This window comes from Denticeps clupeoides, unplaced genomic scaffold (genome assembly GCF_900700375.1).
Source record: "Denticeps clupeoides unplaced genomic scaffold, fDenClu1.1, whole genome shotgun sequence".
Lineage (NCBI taxonomy): Eukaryota > Metazoa > Chordata > Actinopteri > Clupeiformes > Denticipitidae > Denticeps > Denticeps clupeoides.
This window is the reverse complement of record NW_021630048.1, coordinates 1-6,928: the sequence shown is the minus strand read 5'-3', so window position 1 is coordinate 6,928 and position 6,928 is coordinate 1. Positions and strand designations below refer to the sequence as shown.

The 6,928-nt window shown below is 39.2% G+C and overlaps 2 pseudogenes; both read right to left on the bottom strand.

Moving 5' to 3' along the window:
• Window positions 1–5,826: 5,826 nt before the first annotated feature.
• LOC114781565 (uncharacterized) lies at window positions 5,827–5,945 on the bottom strand (annotated as a pseudogene).
• Window positions 5,946–6,256: 311 nt separating this feature from the next.
• LOC114781562 (uncharacterized) lies at window positions 6,257–6,375 on the bottom strand (annotated as a pseudogene).
• Window positions 6,376–6,928: the final 553 nt, after the last annotated feature.

The window sequence follows — 6,928 nt, the reverse complement described above, 5'->3', positions numbered from 1 at the left end:
TTTTTGTGCCTTTTCCACGCACAGATCCACCACGGGAGCTAGGTGCTTGCGTTTGCGTGTAGCCTTCCGACCTGACGGCTTGTCGACCCCTGTATTATCAACGCGTGGCTTAGGAATGGTGTCCACTAGTTGTCTGATGGTTGCTGTACAGAACGAGAGATATTACAATCACAACCATATGATGAAAATTTCATAAAAACCGTATTAGATAGTCATAAATATATTACCTAAACTGTCGGCTGAGCATCCAACATCCTCGGTTACAACGTTGTAATTTGGATAATGTTCTGCTATTAGAATGCATACACGGTCAAAAACACACACTCACAACTATGTAGTGGTATTATTATTAGTAGGATCTGTGGTTTTTACAATTACCTTGGTATGAAATTTGTGGTTCAGAATCACCCGCACCAAAACCCTCGGTCCATAGACTTTCGAACCCCGGTGTTTCAAAACACGCCAGGTTTGATGGTCCTTCGAGTGGTTCTACAGAAAAGTTACACCTATTAACAAATAAATAAATAAAACACACACATACGTTGTAACAAGACTTATAGTTTATGTGTTATGAAAAACTTACTGAGAGTCCATAGCCGGTGATGATCCTTGCGATGTCGAACCGTTTGAATGAAGACCTCGTGGGCCTCTCTTGTTAAATAGGCCTCTGTGTGTGTGTGTGCGCGCGTGAGAATTGTAAGGTCCCACGTGATTCGGTGTTTGCGAGAATGGTGAAACCAGATGACTCACGTTGTAAAAACATATGGTGCGTTTGTTGGAGGATGTGCTAGGGGTCTGTGTGTGTGTGTGTGTGTGTGTGTGTGTGGGTGAGGGAAATCATAAAACGGTTTCATTTATTTTAACAGTAGGGGTATGAAATTAACATTGTTTGAAGCCAAAATAGTTTTTCTTTAACTAGAAACAGTTTTTTAAAACATATATCATTTAAATAAGGTTTCTGTTTTGGTCTGTGTGTGTGTGTGTGTGTGTGTGTGTGTGTGTGTGTGTGTGTGTGTGTGTGTGTGTGTGTCAATATGAGACTCTGCTAGGTGTCGGGGAAGAATGTGTGATGAACCCGGGGAGGGATGTGCGTGGGGAAAGGGATGTCATTGGGAGAAATGGGGCATAAGCCATCAGCAATGGCCGTAGTTGTAAATAAGTGATAAGAAATCTGTTTTAAAAGTTAGTCTAAGTGTATATGACATCTGTAATGCATCACATGGGAGAGAGCGATAGAGTATGTCCTGAAGGTGCTGTGATACTTCCTACATACAAAATGGGGATTCTACCATATTTCAGTCAGTATATGAATAGAGTATGCGTTTGTATTTTTAAAATAAGTCTGTGTAAGTATTGTGTTTAAACGTGTTAAACACTGAAACAGTAGTTGAGTAAAACCATACGCTTAAAAATAAGGTTTCTGTTTTAAAAGAAAGTTCTAAAGGGGTGTGTGATATTTGTAAAAGGTCACACGTTGATTCGGCGTTTGCGAGAATGGTGAAACCAGATGACTCACGTTGTAAAAACATATGGTGCGTTAGGTGTTAAAAGCTTTGTTGGAGGATGTGCTAGGGGTCTGTGTGTGTGTGTGTGTGTGTGTGTGTGTGTGTGGGTGAGGGAAATCATAAAACGATTTCATTTATTTTAACAGTAGGGGTATGAAATTAACATTGTTTGAAGCCAAAATAGTTTTTCTTTAACTAGAAACAGTTTTTAAAACATATATCATTTAAATAAGGTTTCTGTTCTGGTCTGTGTGTGTGTGTGTGTGTGTGTGTGTGTGTGTGTGTGTGTCAATATGAGACACTGCTAGGTGTCGGGGAAGAATGTGTGATGAACCCGGGGAGGGATGTGCGTGGGGAAAGGGATGTCATTGGGAGAAATGGGGCATAAGCCATCAGCAGTGGCCGTAGTTGTAAATAAGTGATAAGAAATCTGTTTTAAAAGTTAGTCTAAGTGTATATGACATATGTAATGCGTCACATGGGAGAGAGCGATAGAGTATGTCCTGAAGGTGCTGTGATACTTCCTACATACAAAATGGGGGTTCTACCATATTTCAGTCAGTATATGAATAGAGTATGCGTTTGTATTTTTAAAATAAGTCTGTGTAAGTATTGTGTTTAAACGTGTTAAACACTGAAACAGTAGTTGAGTAAAACCATACACTTAAAAATAAGGTTTCTGTTTTAAAAGAACGTTCTAAGGTGTGTGTGAGATTTGTATGTCACACGTGATTCAGTGTTTGCGAGAAAGAGGTAATGGTATGCTGGCTTATAACACCCCCACAACAGCCATAGTTTGTAAACAAGTGGTAAGACATCTGTTTTTAAAACCTGTCTAAGTGTTTATGTAAGAATGGACATCGCGGGAACATACTTGTCTTACATAACAGATGTCCGAAGGGGGAAGGATGGAAGGAGGTCATAAATTACGCGCAGGGTCCGATGGAGAAGGCAGAAAGGGAGAAGGTCATAAATTACGCGCACAGTGTCCACTGTCCAGTGGAGAAGGGGAGAATGTAGAAGGGTAGATGGTCATAAATAACGCGCTTTTTCCTCATACAGATATGTCATCAATCATTTTTGACATAAAGTATATAATTATTACTACTTCCGTACACAAACTCTGCTTGAAAATCTTGAACTTTAAACCAAAGGGGCTTGAACACATATCAAAGAGTGAAAACTCCCGCTTTACTGTCAAATTATGATGGAGAAAAGGCAAAAAGTTGGAGTGGTAAGCTTTTATTTGCAATACAACAAATAAAGTGCACACCTTCTAGAGGCAATGCAATACTGGGTCGATGAATGAATGGAGCGGATGGAGCAGGCCCTATTGCCAACTCCCTGTTCTAAAAATCCGCTTAATATGACATATCAGATATTAAATTGACATCAGGGTGCGTAGCACCTGAAGGCCTGAGGGCTGGAAAATCCCACCTAATCGATTCAGCTCCAAGCCTGTGAATGATCGTTGTACAGCACACACAGACAAAGAAACCTGAAGAGAAGTTTAAAAAAAAAAAAAAAAAAAAAAAAAGAAAAAAGGCGGGAAAACATATCAAAGAAAGAAAATACCCCTTAACTTACTTAAAAAAGCTAACAAAGTGATGTAAATACTTTCATTTTAAAAGTTTAACAATAGTTAAAGCTTACAGCACCTGGCATTCCCACGTAGTCTCCCATCCAAGTACTAACCAGGCCCAAGCCTTCTTAGCTTGTGAGATCAAACAAGATTGGGCATTCTTCAGCTGGTTTGTCCGTACACAAACTCTGCTTGAAAATCTTGAACTTTAAACCAAAAGGGCTTTGAAAACATTATAAAGTGCCGAAAACTCCCGCTTTACTGTCAAATTATGATGGAGAAAAGGCAAAAAAAGCTAACAAAGCCATGTAAATACTTTCATTTTAAAAGTTTTTCAATAGTTAAAGCTTACAGCACCTGGTATTCCCAGGTAGTCTCCCATCCAAGTACTAACCAGGCCCAAGCCTTCTTAGCTTCTGAGATCAGACAAGAATGGGCATTCTTCAGCTGGTTTGTCCGTACACAAACTCTGCTTGAAAATCTTTAACTTTAAACCAAAGGGGCTTGAACACATATCAAAGAGTGAAAACTCCCGCTTTACTGTCACATTATGATGGAGAAAAGGCAAAAAAAGCTAACAAAGCCATGTAAATACTTTCATTTTAAAAGTTTTTCAATAGTTAAAGCTTACAGCACCTGGTATTCCCAGGTAGTCTCCCATCCAAGCACTAACCAGGCCCAAGCCTTCTTAGCTTCTGAGATCAGACAAGAATGGGCATTCTTCAGCTGGTTTGTCCGTACACAAACTCTGCTTGAAAATCTTGAACTTTAAACCAAAGGGGCTTGAACACATATCAAAGAGTGAAAACTCCCGCTTTACTGTCAAATTATGATGGAGAAAAAGGCAAAAGTTGGAGTGGTAAGCTTTTATTTGCAATACAACAAATAAAGTGCACACCTTCTAGAGGCAATGCAATACTGGGTCGATGAATGGAGCGGATGGAGCAGGCCCTATTGCCAACTCCCTGTTCTAAAAATCCGCTTAATATGACATATCAGATATTAAATTGACATCAGGGTGCGTAGCACCTGAAGGCCGAGGGCTGGAAAATCCCACCTAATCGATTCAGCTCCAAGCCTGTGAATGATCGTTGTAGAGCACACACAGACAAAGAAACCTGAAGAGAAGTTTAAAAAAAAAAAAAAAAAAAGAAAAAGAAAAAGGCGGGAAAACATATCAAAGAAAGAAAATACCCCTTAACTTACTTAAAAAAAGCTAACAAAGTGATGTAAATACTTTCATTTTAAAAGTTTTACAATAGTTAAAGCTTACAGCACCTGGTATTCCCAGGTAGTCTCCCATCCAAGTACTAACCAGGCCCAAGCCTTCTTAGCTTCTGAGATCAGACAAGAATTGGGCATTCTTCAGCTGGTTTGTCCGTACACAAACTCTGCTTGAAAATCTTGAACTTTAAACCAAAGGGGCTTGAACACATATCAAAGAGTGAAAACTCCCGCTTTACTGTCAAATTATGATGGAGAAAAGGCAAAAAAAGCTAACAAAGCCATGTAAATACTTTCATTTTAAAAGTTTTTAAATAGTTAAAGCTTACAGCACCTGGTATTCCCAGGTAGTCTCCCATCCAAGCACTAACCAGGCCCAAGCCTTCTTAGCTTCTGAGATCAGACAAGAATGGGCATTCTTCAGCTGGTTTGTCCGTACACAAACTCTGCTTGAAAATCTTGAACTTTAAACCAAAGGGGCTTGAACACATATCAAAGAGTGAAAACTCCCGCTTTACTGTCAAATTATGATGGAGAAAAGGCAAAAAGTTGGAGTGGTAAGCTTTTATTTGCAATACAACAAATAAAGTGCACACCTTCTAGAGGCAATGCAATACTGGGTCGATGAATGGAGCGGATGGAGCAGGCCCTATTGCCAACTCCCTGTTCTAAAAATCCGCTTTATATGACATATCAGATATTAAATTGACATCAGGGTGCGTAGCACCTGAAGGCCGAGGGCTGGAAAATCCCACCTAATCGATTCAGCTCCAAGCCTGTGAATGATCGTTGTAGAGCACACACAGACAAAGAAACCCGAAGAGAAGTTTAAAAAAAAAAAAAAAAAAAGAAAAAAGGCGGGAAAACATATCAAAGAAAGAAAATACCCCTTAACTTACTTAAAAAAAGCTAACAAAGTGATGTAAATACTTTCATTTTAAAAGTTTTACAATAGTTAAAGCTTACAGCACCTGGCATTCCCAGGTAGTCTCCCATCCAAGTACTAACCAGGCCCAAGCCTTCTTAGCTTCTGAGATCAGACAAGAATGGGCATTCTTCAGCTGGTTTGTCCGTACACAAAACTCTGCTTGAAAATCTTGAACTTTAAACCAAAGGGGCTTGAACACATATCAAAGAGTGAAAACTCCCGCTTTACTGTCAAATTATGATGGAGAAAAGGCAAAAAAAGCTAACAAAGCCATGTAAATACTTTCATTTTAAAAGTTTTTAAATAGTTAAAGCTTACAGCACCTGGTATTCCAGGTAGTCTCCCATCCAAGCACTAACCAGGCCAAGCCCTTCTTAGCTTCTGAGATCAGACCAGAATGGCAGTCTTCAGCTGGTTTGTCCGTACACAAACTCTGCTTGAAAATCTTGAACTTTAAACCAAAGGGGCTTGAACACATATCAAAGAGTGAAACTCCCGCTTTACTGTCAAATTATGATGGAGAAAAGGCAAAAAAAGCTAACAAAGCCATGTAAATACTTTCATTTTAAAAGTTTTTCAATAGTTAAAGCTTACAGCACCTGGTATTCCCAGGTAGTCTCCCATCCAAGTACTAACCAGGCCCAAGCATTCTTAGCTTCTGAGATCAGACAAGATTGGGCATTCTTCAGCTGGTTTGTCTGTAAAAATGGTTTGTCTTCTAAAAATCCGCTTAATATGACATATCAGATATTAAATTGACATCAGGGTGCGTAGCACCTGAAGGCCGAGGGCTGGAAAATCCCACCTAATCGATTCAGCTCCAAGCCTGTGAATGATCGTTGTAGAGCACACACAGACAAAGAAACCTGAAGAGAAGTTTAAAAAAAAAAAAAAAAAGAAAAAAAAAGATAAAAGGCGGGAAAACATATCAAAGAAAGAAAATACCCCTTAACTTACTTAAAAAAAGGTAACAAAGTGATGTAAATACTTTCATTTTAAAAGTTTAACAATAGTTAAAGCTTACAGCACCTGGCATTCCCACGTAGTCTCCCATCCAAGTACTAACCAGGCCCAAGCCTTCTTAGCTTCTGAGATCAGACAAGATTGGGCATTCTTCAGCTGGTTTGTCCGTACACAAACTCTGCTTGAAAATCTTGAACTTTAAACCAAAAGGGCTTTGAGAACATTATAAAGATCCAAAACTCCCGCTTTACTGTCAAATTATGATGGAGAAAAGGCAAAAAAAGCTAACAAAGCCATGTAAATACTTTTATTTTAAAGTTTTTCAATAGTTAAAGCTTACAGCACCTGGTATTCCCAGGTAGTCTCCCATCCAAGTACAAACCAGGCCCCAAGCCTTCTTAGCTTCTGAGATCAACAAGATTGGGCATTCTTCAGCTGGTTTGTCCGTACACAAACTCTGCTATAAATCTTTAACTTTAAACCAAAGGGGCGTGAACACATATCAAAGAGTGAAAACTCCGCTTTACTGTCAAATTATGATGAGAGAAAAGGCAAAAAAGCTAACAAAGCCATGTAAATACTTTCATTTTAAAAGTTTTTCAATAGTTAAGCTTACAGCACCTGTATTCCCAGGTAGTCTCCCAACCAAGTACAACACCAGGCCCAAGCCTTCTTAGCTTCTGAGATCAAACAAGATTGGGAATTCTTCAGCTGGTTTGTCTGTAC